The sequence below is a fragment of the Muntiacus reevesi genome, chromosome 10, assembly GCF_963930625.1.
Source record: "Muntiacus reevesi chromosome 10, mMunRee1.1, whole genome shotgun sequence".
Lineage (NCBI taxonomy): Eukaryota > Metazoa > Chordata > Mammalia > Artiodactyla > Cervidae > Muntiacus > Muntiacus reevesi.
In genome coordinates, this window is record NC_089258.1 from 30,274,942 (window position 1) to 30,291,014 (window position 16,073).

Below are 16,073 nucleotides of genomic sequence, written 5' to 3' on the forward strand. Positions count from 1 at the left end.
CATTAAGTGTGCCCTTTTTCCCACCCCTTATATCTCATCCTGGCTTTGCTTTCAACTATCATCCAAGGCCAATTCCTCATTTGTTGAATGACACTGAACCAGGCTGAATCCCTTCTAAGGTTGACCGTTTATAACCCAATGGCTTTTCATCTCCCAGAGAAGGCAACCTACTCTATGCAAATTTGCCCTCAGTTTTAATCATGGCTTTTAGCATAATCATTTGGGGATCAATCTGGAAATCATCAGGGAATATTTTTCTTTCTACTGCTACCACATATAGCAATTGTGCAGCCCAGTGCAGGAAAGAATTTTGCTTTTGATGTTGCAGGAAATGGAAAGTTGTTGCCGTCAGCCACTTAAAATCATAATTGCTTTTGCACCACAAAAGAAGGCTTGTAAGAAACTAGAAGATGGCCTGGGTAGCTGAAATTCAGTGGTTAATACATCATTGCATAGAAGTGATGCAGCCATGTTTGAGCAGTTTGATTAAAGAACAACTCAAACAGATTCTAGATGATTTAACCTTGACTTATTGTAAGCACAAGGGAGAGACCATAATTATAACTGACTTCTCTTTTTCTTGGCAGAGTCTAGAGTTCATTTCATTTTCACTTCACTTATTGCATTTCCTCTACTCAATTATCTCCTTTTTATTTTTATTTTAATTGACTTTTTAAAATTGAAGTATAGTTGTTTTACAATGTTGTGTTAATTTCTGCTGTACAGCAAAGTGACTAAGTTATACATTTTTTATATTCTTTTCCATTACGGTTTATCCCAGGATATTGAATATAGTTCTATATGTTTTACAGTAGAGCCTTGTTGGTTATCCATTCAATATGTAATACTTTGCATCCACTAACCCCGAATTCCCAGTCCTTCCATGCCCACCTCAATTCCCCTTGGCAACCACAAGTCTGTTCTCTATGTCTATGAGTCTTTCTGTTTTGTAGAGAAGTTCATTTGTGCCATATATTAGATTCCACATAAAAGTGATAGCATATGGTATTTGTCTCTTTCTGACTTACTTCACCTAAATCTCTAGTTGCATCCACATTGCTGCAAGGGGCATTATTTCGTTCTTTGTTATGGCTGAGTAGCATTCCATTGTATATATTTGCCACATCCTCTTTATCCATTAATCTGTTGATAAGCTCAATTACTTCCTTTTTAGATAATCTTAAGTGTTTTAAGAATCTTACAGTCATTTTTCCTTTTAGCCTTGTCCTGGGGAATCAATCTAGATGACCACAAATAATGCATCATAACTAGCATTTGTAGCTGGTACCAAGAGAATAAATTATAAATTGAATGCTTAACCTTATTTAATAAAGCTAATATATAGCTGTTAGGCATATATGTCTATTTAAGTTTAAGTTAATTACAATGAAATAATATTAAGAATCAGTTCTTCATTCACACTAGACACATTTCAAGTGCTCAGTAGCCACACGTGACTAGTGTCTGTGATACTGAAAGCATAGATATAGAATATTTCGCTCATTTCAGCTGATTATTGAACAGCCTGCTTTAGGAGTTATAATACTTGGAATCAAAAGAAGAGCTCCTTAGAATGTATAAAGAGGCAAGAAATTCTTGTCAAATGGTTTCCATGACATTTTAACTTCACACCCTTTAGCCACTGACATCTTCAGCAATGGATCTGTATGTTGGAACCAACTAATCACCCCAGAAGAAGAAAAGTGAAGCTAACTCTTCTATAATTTCTGAAATGTTTGTATTCCCAAGATGTTAGGATATTTTGTAAAGTGGTCAAAAGCAATGCAGCAGGTGGAAAGAGGGCACACCTACTGATTAATCACAAGGCCCTACAGCAATGAACTCAGCCATTCCCATCCCTGGAGAAATAAATCAAAGCCTCCTCACTTCCATCTTGACAAACACATTTACATTTCCTCAGCCAATGTGGAAAACAGAACACCTTCCCAAGGATGCAATTCTCTTGGGGGCCAAGCTGTTTATCAAAGGGCATACAGAAATACTAGCAACTCCCTTCTCAAATACTACCGTGGTCAAGAGATTGATGAGAACTTAAGCTTGTTATCTAAGCATAGTTGGAGGGTTCTCCAGCTCTCCGTGCTACTCTTGCCACTCAGACAGAAGTTGTCCTCAGGGCCTGGCTATTGCCCTGGACACTAAATCCACAGGCCTTTTCCTGAAGCTCCTTTGTGGCTGATGCTGATCGTGTTCCCCAGCAACTCAGCCTCAAGTAGAGCTTGGATCCACCATTCTTTATGGTCTCCTAGTGATGCGGCGAAGAACTGTGTGCATATGCACATGTGCATGCTCTCTGAGAACTGTTGGAAACTGTGGTTCTAAGACTTCCTGCATCTGGTGAGCCTCAATTAAAGGCAACTTCCTAGAGCAAAATCCCTGCTCGAATTATATACTGCAGGGAGCCACGGCCTTAGTCCAGTGAGTTCCATTTTAAAGCTGTGGAATTAAACAAAGAAAGACCTGATGAATGCCTGTAGTCACGCAGCAAGTTAATCATGGAGTCAAGAAATCACTTTTTTAAAAAATTGAAATTCCTGTTACATGGTTAAGAACTTTGTTCCCTTCACTCTGTTCTACCCTCCAGAGATGCTGTGTGAGCCTAGTGGAAAGGGACAGATGGTGTAGATGCTAATTATCACATAATAGATTTTCCGTGGAATGTTGGTGAGTTTTGTTCAAAGCATCAATGGCAAGTTGGACCTTATGCATCTCATCATCATGCTGATGATGGGAAGAAGAGAAGCAGGACAAAGATTCATTTTTTCCCCCAGCCTTTTAGTCCGTGACTTGGGTTTGTCTTCTGTTTATGTGCAACAGGCTTTGGAAGACAGGCCATCTCTCTGGCTCTCAGATGTTAAGGAATGGGGCCAAATGTAAAGAAAAAATTCAAGTGGGCGTTTCTCCCACGGTGGTTATCTTTAGTCTATGCTGAGGTCATTTCCTAGTGCGAGAAAGTTGTCTGCTCATGGGCTATGGGCCAAATTCACACTGATTTCTGGAGTCTGGAAAATCACTAACCATCCCAAAATATGGGATCAGACTTCTTCAAGGCATAAGCAGGGTTAAAATTCCCTGTGTCTTGTCTTGCCCTTATTTATCTATATGGAAAACAGGTCTCACAAGTCTAGTGCTATGCAAAAAAAAAAAAAAAAAAAAGAATGGTTTCAAACCCACATACATTTGTGAGTGGGTGGATAATCACACACTGTGGAAGTAATCTCTTTTACTCTATTGTGACTATGAACATGAGAGCAATTGATCGTTTAAATTGAAGTTGAATGAGTCAATATATTACAAGACATGTTCAAAAAGTGGTCTAGGTGTCATAAGACTGTTAAGTTACAGTTGTCATGGCCAAACATTAGTCCTAGTAAGATGGGTGATCCTTTCTTCAGTTTTAGTGGAAGGCAGTGACACATGCTAACCTTTACTGCATAACTGAAAAGATTTAATGGACCCTTTATGAAGGCTAGAAAAAGCCTCTTTTCCCTTGACCACAGCTAAAGTATTGGTATGAATGTGCAATCCAAGAATAATTGACAGAAAAGAGTTAAATAGCTTTAACAAACTGAATGCTTATGAGCATGAATAGCTGCCCAGTTAAGCCATATCTTTTGCACACTAAGCTTGTCATTCTGATCTTTGACATCATTGTGGGAGAACCAGAAAGCATTTGAAATTGATTAGGATAAGACAACATAGCAAAAGATTCTTTAATCTCTAGGGAGATATCACTTGGGAAGGATTTTGTCCGGAAGCATTCCTTCTCATCCTAAATCCTAAGAGAAACAAAAAAACAGTTAGGGGATCACTGTTCTGGATCAAAAGACATCAGAAGGACCCTGAGAACCATATGATCAGAGTAGCTTACAGAGATGTGGTGGAAAAGACTTAAGGACCAGTGGTTAGTCTAATCAACACACAGAACAACATCCCCAGTGGCCTGAATGGTCAGTCAAAGCTGGAAGGAAGTGACCAGTGGATCCATGTGTCCTGTGACAACAGATTTGGAATGTGTCCTTTAAAACCTGGGGAAGTGCCTAATAAACTCATTGACTCCCTGACCATGTGGCCAAGGGTGGCGTCTGGCATGATAATGTGGAGAAGTGTAACTTCCTCTGCCAAGTGTGTGTCTGAAAAGAGGCAGAAGCAAATGAAATGTTAGAAGCGACAGCAGCAGCCACTGTATACTGAACTGAAGTATGCCAGAGGCCTCACCGCAGACAAAAAGAAGTAAGCCAGGCGCACAAGCATAAAAAGTCAAAGGAAAACAAGACCAAGAATAAAACTGGAACGTTGCTAATTTTAGCTAGATGAATTCACTGCTCTCATGGTAAGAGCAACTGACAATCCAACAAGAAAATAACTAGTTGACACGCACTGTAATTAGTGAATTTTGACCCTACATTGTTTTGCAAATCTATAAGCAGTTCACTCATTGGGTTCCAAAGCTTGTGCTTTCAAAGAACTAAATTAAAGAAACCTGTTCAAACATTATTACTACTTGTAAAATGGATGGTCTCTTTCTAGTTTTAAGGCTTTGTTCTTATTATGTTTTTTCAAAATGATTACAACGTTTAAGTATTGGACCTAAAAAGTCTGAGACCAGATAGAGGACTGCCAACTTGCCTAACATGGTCTTGGTGTCTAAGCATGGAAAATCTCAATTGTGTCTTCCAGGTGGCAAGAGGCACAGATAATCATTATATAGTTGGCTTCTAAACTGAGAATCTTCCTGACTCCAGTATTACCAAAAATTAGTACTCATTTCCTGAACACCAACTGTGTGCAGTGTGTTGCATTTGCCACACATCATTTTTTAACACGACCTTGTGTTTCTCTCATAGCATACCTGGAAGGGTGAATTACTATTCCCAATCTAAAGAAGAGGATGTTGTATATTAATACATCTGTGTAGAATCTAGAAAAATGGTCTAGAAAAATATGATCTTATTTGCAAAGCAGAAATAGAGACATAGATATAGAGAACAAACATATGGAAACCAAGGGGGAGAGTTGATTTGGGAGATTAGGATTGACACTATATGCCATTGATACTATGTATAAAATTGGTGACTAATGAGAATATTCTATACAGCACAGGGAACTCTACTTAATGCACTGCGGTGGCCTGAATGGGAAAGAAGTCCAAAAGGGAGAAGATAGATGTATATAATGGCAACCCACTCCAGTACTCTTGCCTAGAAAATTCCATGGATGGAGGAGCCTGGTGGGCTACAGTCCATGGGGTAACAAAGAGTCGGACATGACTGAGTGACTTCACACATAGCTGATTTCCTTTGCTGTAAAGTAGAAACAAACACAGCATGGTAACGTTGTAAATTTTAAACTACCCTTCAATAAAAATTAACGTAAAAAAGATAAGGACACTGTGTGTCAAGTGGAATCTTCTTCCCCATTTTCTCACAGCTGCCCCTAGAGCCTGCTGCTCAGAGTGTCTACTTTAGAGAAACAACAGCTGCCTCAGGGTTTTCTGATGGGTGCATCACTTTTGAAGAATGAAATAAAAGGCATCCTAGGCATGGCCAAAATAAAAATTAATTAATAATTTTTAAAGGCATACTAGGAAAACGTAAGTAGAAGAAGAATAGAAGAAAAAAGCTAGGGGGAAAAACCTGTCTTTTCTCATAGAATAATGATTATTTCTAGAGAAAATTAAGAAGTCTTCAAAAAGTTGCTCAAACTATGAATTTAGCAGGGTCTATGGATGAAAGCAATGGCACCCCACTCCAGTCCTCTTGCCTGGAAAATCCCATGGACAGAGGAGCCTAGTAGGCTACAGTCCATGGGGTCGCTAAGAGTCGGACACGACTAAGCGACTTCACTTTCACTTTTCACTTTCACGCATTGGAGAAGGAAATGGCAACCCACTCCAGTGTTCTTGCCTGGAGAATGCCAGGGGTGGAGGGGCCTGGTGGGCTGCCGTCTGTGGGGTCGCACAGAGTCGGACATGACTGAAGCAGCTCAGAAGTAACAGCAGCAGCAAGGATGAAAGGTTGTTATAAAAACAACCACTATATGTCTGTGTACTGGCATTGAACAGTTGGAAATGAGATTTTAAAATGTCGCTTTTGGTCTCCAGATTTTTTGGACGATGTGCGGCGGATGAACAAGCGGCAGCTCTATTATCAAGTCCTAAATTTTGGAATGGTTGTCTCCTCGGCACTAATGATCTGGAAGGGGTTAATGGTCATAACTGGAAGTGAAAGTCCGATCGTAGTCGTGCTCAGTGGCAGCTTGGAACCTGCATTTCATAGAGGAGATATTCTCTTTCTAACAGATCGAGTTGAAGATCCCACACGAGTGGGAGAAATTGTTGTTTTTAGGATAGAAGGGAGAGAGATTCCTATAGTTCACCAAGTCTTGAAGAGTCATGAAAAGCAAAATGGACATATCAAGTTTTTAACCAAAGGAGATAATAATGCGGTTGATGACCGAGGCCTCTATAAACAAGGACAACATTGGTTAGAGAAAAAAGATGTTGTGGGGAGAGCAAGGGGATTTGTTCCTTATATTGGGATTGTGACGATCCTCATGAATGACTATCCTAAATTTAAGTACACTGTGATCTTTTTGCTGGGTTTATGTGTGCTGGTCCATCATGAGTAAGAAGTCTGCCTTGCTGTTCCTGAAAGATGCTGTACTGAATGTTACTGAATGTTTGGAGTAGATGTCGATCTGTGGTTGGTGGAATGGAGAACATATGTCGGCGCTTCTTGGTAGCACTGGTTTGCATTAGTTTATGTTTCCACACCAGAGTACGTGTGGGCGGGCGTGTGTGCACCACTACGTGCACTCGAGGGGACTTTCAGTCACAGATTTTCATATGTTGTCACTGTCACACTTCGCATTTTTGTACATCAGTGAATTTTTTATATTAAAAGGTTGAGCCAAAAAAAAAAAAAAAAATGCCGCTTTTATACAATTCCTGGAAAGCAGTAGAATCTGGAGGATTTATCCTTGAGGGAATCTGCAATCCAGCAGAAAAGAGGAGTCCACACAGAATAGGTGCTAAGAAAATAAAAGTGTTCTGCATTTTACCTCCAAAGAGTTGAGACTCCTCAAACTTTTACACAGGCCCAAAGTGATGAACTTGCCTGAAAGCTCACCACTCATAAACCCAAAAGCTGGGATGTGAAATTCTGGCCTACGACTCAAAACTCTCTTTTTTTCCCGCCACAACATCCCTGAATGTGTACTGTGAATAGAGAGAGATCTGATATACACACTACTTAAATACTTGAAGGTTCAGAGATTCTTCCTGATCTCTCAGCAGTGCCATCTGGTTTTAGATTGGCTTTCAAAGTCCAATATTATGATAACACTATCTCATATTCACATAATAGTATTACTAAGCTGTACCATGCATTACCTCACTGGATCCTCACAATGACCTGTTGATAAGGAAAGGCTCAAATGATCTTGTTTTGTAGATCGATATGTAGATTGGCTCAAATTTTTTTTTTAATTGACATACAGTTGACTTTGTTGTTGTTCACTTGCTCAGTTGTGTCTGACTCTTTGCATCCCATGGACTGCAGCACGCCAGGTTTCCCTGTCCTTCACCATCTACCAGAGCTTGCTCAAACGCATATCCATTGAATAGGTGATGCCATCCAACCGTCTCATCCTCTGGCATCCCCTTCTCCTCCTGCCATCCGTCTTTCCCAGCATCAAAGTCTTTTCCAATGAGTCAGCTCTTTGCATCAGAACAGTTGACTTACAACATTATATTAGTTTCAGGTATACAGCATAGTAATAGATAATTGTATTGACTATACTCCATACAGTTATCATAAAATATTGACTGTATTCCCTGTGTTGTATATTATATTCTTGTAACTTATTTATTTTATACCTAGTAGTTTTGCCTTGACCAATGTCATGTTGCTTATACATAGCAGGATTAGAAATGGAGCAGAAACTTGCTGCCAAAACATCAGTCCACAAAGAGCACCAGGGTTGGCCAACAGACTGATTTTATTCATTCAAGCAGTTGAGTTGTTGACTTAGACAACATCTGAGCCCTGGAGTATATTTAAGGAAATGCAAGCTGTTACATCCATTTACCTGCATCAGTGTTCCGATGAGGATAGAGACAGGGAAGGTAGGCCTCATGGTTGAGAGAATGCCATCTGTTGTAGACAGAAATGCGAACTCATTTGTAATAAGCCTATCTTTTTTTAAATTGGAGATGTGATGACTGAAAGAACTTGCAAGTTCAACTTGCAAGAAGTTGAACTCCTCAGTTATAGAGATCACAAACTCAAAACATTTCAGAGTTGCAAAGTGATTATAGAGTCCTTCTGGCTGAACCTCCTCTTTCCTAGTGGAGGGAGCAGAAGCTCCAAGATTGTAGCTCATTCCTTATGGTCACACCACCAATTAGTGACAGAACTGGTCTTAAGAGACCACAGCCAGACGCCAGTCTACTTCTTTGGTCTTATACCCCACACTTGGGAATATTTCCCTGTTTTTAGTTTGTACTAAAAATGTTTTTACTGTAGTATAGTTGACTTATAATGTTGTATTAGTTTCTGGTGTACAACAGAATGATTCAGCTATACATATGTATTCTTTTTTTAATGTTATTTTCCATTATAGTTTTTTATAGGATATTGAATATATTTTCCCTGTACTAAACAATAGGACCTTGTTGTTTATCCATCCTATATACAATAGTTTCTAGTTTGTATTTGTTTTAATACTAACTTTCAGGTCTCTGGTTTCTAAATAGTTATGATTTTGGAATACAAATGAAAGCAGCTTAGAAACTCCATACCAGACCCACTGCGGGGCCACGAGAGGGTACTGCAGAATGTGGGTCACCCCCAGGGCCGTGTCATCCCCTGGAGTTCCCACTGTGAGCACAGAGGACAGTCTCATAGGTCCTCTTGCTCTATGACTTCTCATCTTAAAGGACTTGTCAAAGTTGGCCACATAGGTCCTTAAAAATATGGCAGAGTTCTTTGAAGTAGGTTGTTTATTTTTCCTGAAACATCTGCTATTCATCTTATTTGTGTTTTGAAATGCAAGTTTTTTAGCCAGCAATTTGAAAGAGAAGTCTAATCAAAATTAAGTATATCAATCCAATGTGGTTTTTCCCATCAGATCTACCTAACCTCCTGGAGAAGGAAATGGCAACCGACTCCAGTACTCTTGCCTGGAAAATCCCATGGACAGAAGAGCCTGGTAGGCTACAGTCCACGGGGTCACAAAGAGTTGGACACAGTTGAGCGACTTCACTACATTACTACACTACCATAACCTCCTATTGATTCATTCATTCATCATCTTAATAGATGTTTACTACATGCTAGAAACTATAGTAGCTACTTGGGAAATAGAAGTGAACAAAAGTCTTTGCTATCAAGAGACTTTCATTCCAGGAGAAAGAGACAATAAACAAAGGTGTAATTCATTTTTTGCTAATTAATTTATATCAGATGTTGATGAGTGCTGTGGCAAAGAAGCATGGGAAGGGAGGGTAGAGAGTGTGGTGTGGGTGGTGGTGGTGATTGTGATGTTATTTATATAGGATGCTTATGTAAGGCTATTCTGCTAAGGTGGCATTTGTGCAGAGACCTGATGGAAGTGGAGAAACAAGCCACGTCACTATCTGGGTGAAGAACTTTCCAGACAGAGGTAACAGTAAGGCGTGGTCCCTGAGTTAGGAGATTGCTTGATATGTTCAGTTCAGTTCAGTCACTCAGTCGTGTCTGACTCTTTGCGACCCCATGGACTGCAGCACGCCAGGCCTCCCTGTCCATCACCAACTCCCGAAGCTAGCTCAAACTCATGTCCATCGAGCTGGTGATGCCATCCACCATCTCATCCTCTGTCATCCCCTTCTCTTCCTGCCTTCGATCTTTCCCAGCATTGTATGTTCAGGAAATGGCAAGAAGTCCTGCATGGCTGGAGTGGAGGGAGTGAGGTGAAGAGTCAGAGGAGCTGAGATCAGGGAGGTAGCAAGACCAGGTCATGTAAGGCCTAGAATGTTACTCAGCTTTAAAAAAGAATGCATTTGAGTTGGTGGATGAGGTGGATGAACTTATGAGGTGGATGAACCTAGAGCCTACTATACAGAGCTAAGTAAGTCAGAGAGAGAAAGACGAATATTGTATATTAATGCAGGTGTATGGAATCCAGAAAGAAGGTACTGATGAACCTGTTCGCAGGGCAGCAGTGGAGATGTAGGCACAGAGAACAGACTTGTGAACACAGTTTTGGAGAGAGGGTGGGACACACTGAGAGGGTAGCATGGAAACGTACACATTACCATATAGAAACCAGATAGCAAGTGGGAATTTGCTGGGTGACACCGGGAGCTCAACCTGGTGCTCTGTGACAACCTAGAGGGGTGAGATGGGGTGGGAGATGGGAGGGAGGTTCAAGAGGGAGGAGACGTGTCTGCCTGGCTGCTTTATGTTGACGTATGGCAGAAATTGGCATAGTATTGTAACACAATTATCTTCCAATTTTTTAAAAAAGGTTAAAAACAATGGGACTTTCACCTTTTTTAAGTTGTTATAAAACTTGAGATATAGTTTACATATAGTAATAAAATGTGAGATCTCAAGTATTTGTTTTGAAGGGCTTTGGTGATTATATATGTCCTGTAACCACCACAAAGCCAAATGTAGAACATTTCATCATCTCAGAAGATTCTCATGAACTAGTCAATGTTCTAGTCAATTCTCCCTTCAGCCCAGAGGTAAACAGGGTTCTGATTTTTATCACTGTTCTTGAACTTCAAAAAAAAAATGGAATTATGTAGTATGTATGCTTTTGAGTCTGATTTCTTTTATTCAGTATATTGTTCCGGAGACTCATCCATGTAGTTGTCTTTATTGGTAGTTCATTGCTTCCCAGGTGGTGCTAGTGGTAAAGAACCCACCTGCCAATGCAGGAGATGTAAAAGATGCAGGTTTGAGCCCTTGTTTGGGAAGATCTCCTGGAATAGGAAATGGCAATCTACCTCAGTATTCTTGCCTGGAAAATCTCAGGAACCAAGGAGCCTGGTAGGCTACAATCCATAGCGTTGCAAAGAGTCAGACTCAAATGAAGTGACTTAGCATGCATGCATTGCTGAGTGATATACCACTGAATAAATACATCACAGTTAGCTTATCCATAGTTTTGATGAATATTTAGTAAATATTTTTGAATAAAATTGCCATGAATATTTTTTTTCTGGTACCTTTTGACCACCTTCACCCATTTCCCCATCCCCCATCCCCTGCCTTCAGCAACCACCAATCTGTCCTCTGTTTCTATGAGTTAGGCCGTGAATATACTTGAATGGGTCTTTTTGTGGTTATGTGTTTTCATTTTTCTTGGGCCCATACATAGGAGTGGAGCTGCTGGGTCATAGGCTGATAATGGGGATTCTCTGGGCAAAAATACTGGAGTGGGTTGCCATGCCCTCCTTCAGGGGATCTTCCCAACCCAGGGATCAGACCCAGGTCTCCTGCATTGCAGGCAGATTCTTTACCATCTGAGCCACCAGGAAAGCCCATGATAATATGTTTAACTTTATATAAAATAGCCAAAGCATTTTCCTAAGTGACAGTACCACTTTGCACTTTCACCAGCAGTGTTTAAGAATTTCAGTTGTGCCATATACTCACTTATATTTGGTATTGTCAGGTGGGTTTGTTTGTTTTTGTTCTAATTGTTTGAACACAGTTTGAAATACACTTCACTTTGGTTTTAATTTGCATTTATCTGCTGACTACGGATATTGAGCACACTTTCATGAGCTTTTGGGCATCTGCCTATCCTTTTTGGGATTCCCAGATGTTGCTAGCAGTAAAGAACCTGCCTGCCAATCCAGGAGACATAAGAGACATGGGTTCGATCCCTGGCTTGGGAAGATCTCCTGGCAGGGAGCGTGGCAAACCACTCCAGTACTCTTGCCTGGAGAATACCATGGACAGAGAAGCCTGGTGGGCCACAGTCCTTGGGGTTGCAAAGAGTCAGAAATGATTGAAGCATATCCTTTTTATTTTTTATTTTTTTGTGGTTTATTTATTTATTTATTTTTCTTTATTAGTTGGAGGAGCATATCCTTTTTAGATGAAGTGTATGTTCGTATGTCTTGCTCAGTCTTTTAAAATCAGGTGTTTGTATTTCATTGTTATTTGAAGCAGTTTTAAAGGTAGATTTTGGTAAGACTCCTTTCACAGATCTTTCTCTCTCTCTCACCTATCTATGTATGTATCTGCCTCTATTTTTTTAATTAAAGCCTGCAGGTTGCAGATTTACTTCCTTAATGGCATCTTTGGCTAGGTAGGATTTGTAATAGGTGTGAAATTTTTTAATCATTTTTCTTTCATGATTAGTACTTTTTGTGTCCTGTGTAAGAAATTTTGGTCTACTCCAAGGTCATGGACGTGTTTAGAAAGATTATGGTTTTTGCTTTAGGATTTAGTTCTGAGATCCACCTTGAATTCATTTTTGTGGATACAGTAAGGGGGGATAAGCTGCAGATAGTTTCAGCACTGTTGGTTAAACTTGGATTTTTCCATTGAATTGTCTCTGCAGAAGTTTGTTTTCACCCTAAGTGAGAAGAAAGCTGCTGGAAGGTTTGAAGTGCTCCCTGAAGGCAGTTAATACTTTTCACCTTGTATACTAGTTGCTTATGTGCATGCCTTAAAACACATCCACACAGATGTTGAAAACTGGGACTGTATCTTGCTTGGGTTTTTACCCTCAGCCTCACACCTAGACCCATGCTTGGCATGTCATAGTAATCGGTGAATGAATGGATGGAGTCCAACAAATGACAAATTAGCCCCCCCACCCCCGATCCCAGCCCCTGCACTGTGTAGCACGTGGGTATACTCATTTGTCTGTGTTCCATATGGCTCTCACCCAGACTATGATCATTTCCCCTAGCTTTGTTAGTCCCAGATTTATAGGGCATTTCTAATGTGTGTGCAGGATTATATGTATTTCTTTGACCCATGCCACATAAACATATACTGGCCCCTTGCATGGTTAACTTAGCTTCTATTTTTGTTCCCATCTCTACTTGTCCTATTTGGGTAAAGAAGATTAAAAAGCATATGTGGAACAGAGAACTGGCATCTGGATTGCAGCCTGGTTGCAGCTCTCCCAAGTCTCCTAAAGTGCCCAGAAAAACTCAGAAACAAGAAAGAATGCTCACCACAGGCCTGAAAAGGATGATTGTCAGACAGCCTATCGCCAAGATCCAGCAGTGATGGAGGGAGGGGAAAAAAGCTTTTGACATCTATCATAGAGTCTTCCTCTTGCAGAAACCCTTGGTTTATTTCAGCCAGAAAGCTCAGCACCTGCCTCCTACTTCTGAGGGCCTGCTTCTTTTTTCAGTGGCCACAAAGCTGTTTCCCCATTCACCCTTCCTTCTTTCTCTATCCACCCAACCTCAACGATTCGCCCAAACTCAACAGGATGGAAAAAAGGGAAGGACATTTTTTCCCTCTCTTGAAGCATGTTTAATTGCATCTTAGGAAGTATAGTTCCAAAAATTCAGACTTACATGAACTCAAGAAGTAAAGATTTATCCCAGAAGTACTCTAGAAGGACTCTATAAGCTGGAGTTGGAGTTTTTCATGTACATTGAGTCAGAATCTCAAAGAAACAGACAATGGAGGCAGGAGGAGATGCTCCCCCAAGAGAGCAGAGCTGTGTTAGAGTCTGGAGTTTGGGTAGACACTGCACATCCAGCTGTGGTCCAGCTGTAGTCATGAGATCATCATACAAGTGAAGGAGGAGGGTGTAGATGAGGCTAAGTCCATACCATGTATGGTTGCTGTCTCTAAGTCAAGAGAGGGCTCGTATTATTTAAGTGATCATCCAGAAAAAATAAATAGTATAAAAGATGACTTGGAGCCAGTGGGAAAAATTGCCACAGGTCTCAAGAAAGGGAGCGTAGATCTAAAAGTTTAGGGGAAAATAAGACCTCTAAAAATTGTCTAATGCAGGAACCAGAAATGTCCCCCCAAAATGTGTGGTATTCATAATATCTTTTGAGATTTAAACCTTTCTTAAGATTGGTAACACTTTCTACCTTGCATTATAGTTGTTTATAGTGTTTATTTCCTGATACATTTTGATATGGGGGCATATCTTGCTTTAGGGGGCATATCTTGCTTTAGAACCTAGCGTGGTGCTTGGTATGTCATAGATTCTGAATGAATGAATGAATTCCAGCAAATGACAAATGGGCTCTTTTTTCTTGGTTAGTATGTGAATGTACTCATTTGTCTGTGTTCCCTATGGCCTTTAAAAATAGAAAAACCACAAGGTCATTGGAATGTGGAGGAATGAGATGAAAATGGAAATGAGAAATGGATAAAATATGCCTGAAAGCGAAAATCTCAAGAGCAGTATTAAAACCCTTATTAGAAGCAGTAAATAACTGAACTGAACCAGTTCAGAAGTGAACCATTATTGGAGAAGATAAATTAGAAATCTCTCTTGAAATGCAGAGAATAGGGGAAAGATATGCAAATGGCAGGAGAGATATTGTTAGATATTGCAGGCAAGGAATGGATTTCCAACCTAAAAACTGTATGTATTTTTGAGTTGGTAATAATAACCAGAACAGAAATCCTTGTAAAGACTCTGAAGAAACAATTTTCTGTACTGAAATTAAGAATATGGTTGTCACACAGCAGGCAAAATGAATGACCATATTTCTGAATCACACCGATAAAGCAGATTATCTTGAAAATCTCTGTGGACATTGTCTAGCTTCATGGCCTGGAACAATTTTCTGAGCCTCAGTTTCTTTATGTTGAAATGGTTAGTAGGAAGTTACTAGGTCCCTGCTTAGACTTGATTATCTTACAATTTCATAAATGTTTTGAGGACTAGAGTGCCTAAAATAATGATTATTTTAACGTCACACTTGAGAAAGAGGAAGCAGTTGAGTTTGGTTTAAGTCCCTCCAACCAAGGCTGTATTTCCCCTTTAACATCATCTGCTCCAGGGTGTTAACTGGGATTCCAGGAATGTTATAAGCTCCCCAGATGTTCTCCTAGTAACAGCAGGACCTCACGGCTCCAGCAGCGTTCTCTTCTTGCTCTGTTCCTCTCTCACAGAAGAGTTAGGGCACAAGACCTCTTCTCCTTGAACTCCTATGAAGTCTATGTGTCCCTTTAAAAGTTCCTTTAAGCCCTGCAATAATTTTTGGCTCCCTCAGCCCCTCCTTTCAGCTTAGGCATCAAGCACATTTTCTGAGAGCTTACTCAAGGCTTCAATAAAATCTCATCAGTGAACACAGGTTTCAACAATGCCCATTTTCAGAGCCTTACTGTGGTGTTGGAGAAGATTCTTGAGAGTCCCTTGGACTGTAAGGAGATCCAACCAGTCCATCCTAAAGGAAATCAGTCCTGGGTATTCATTGGAAGGACTGATGTTGAAGATGAAACTCCAATATTTTGGCCACCTGATGCGAAGAGCTGACTCATTTGAAAAGACCCTGATGCTGGGAAAGATTGAAGGCGGGAGGAGAAGGGATGACAAAGGATGAGATGGTTGGATGGCATCACCGACTCAATGGACATGAGTTTGGGTAAACTCTGGGAGTTTGTGATGGACAGGGAGGCCTGGAGTCCATGCTGCAGTCCATGGGGTCGCAAAGAGTGGGACATGACTGAGCGGCTGAACTGAACTGAAAATGTAAAGTACTTCATGTACTTTAAATGTAAAGAGTTAGCTTTATATTTAAAATGTAAAGAGTTAGCTTTTAGCAAGTACTTTACATAAAATGGCTGGATGGCAGATCCAAATCATTTAGCACTGCCCACCACCCCCACCCCCAACCCTGATTGCTATCAGGCTTTCCTAGTAGCTCAGTTGGTAAAGAACCTGCCTGCAATGCAGGAAACCCCGATTCAATTCCTGGGTTGGGAAGATCCGCTGGAGAAGGGATAGGCTACCCACTCCAGTATTCTTGGGCTTCCCTTATGGCTCAGCTGGTAAAGAATCCACCTGCAATGCAGAAGGCCTGGGTTTGATACCTCGGTTGGGAAGATCCCCTGGAG

General features: G+C 40.5%; 1 protein-coding gene and 1 pseudogene across 2 annotated transcripts in view; both read left to right on the forward strand.

Annotated features, from left to right (window-relative positions):
• Positions 1-16,073, forward strand: part of PALM2AKAP2 (PALM2 and AKAP2 fusion) — a 498,977-nt gene that overhangs the window by 86,552 nt on the left and 396,352 nt on the right. The gene's annotated exons all lie outside the window — the stretch shown is intronic.
• Positions 6,120-6,928, forward strand: LOC136176538 (signal peptidase complex catalytic subunit SEC11A pseudogene; annotated as a pseudogene).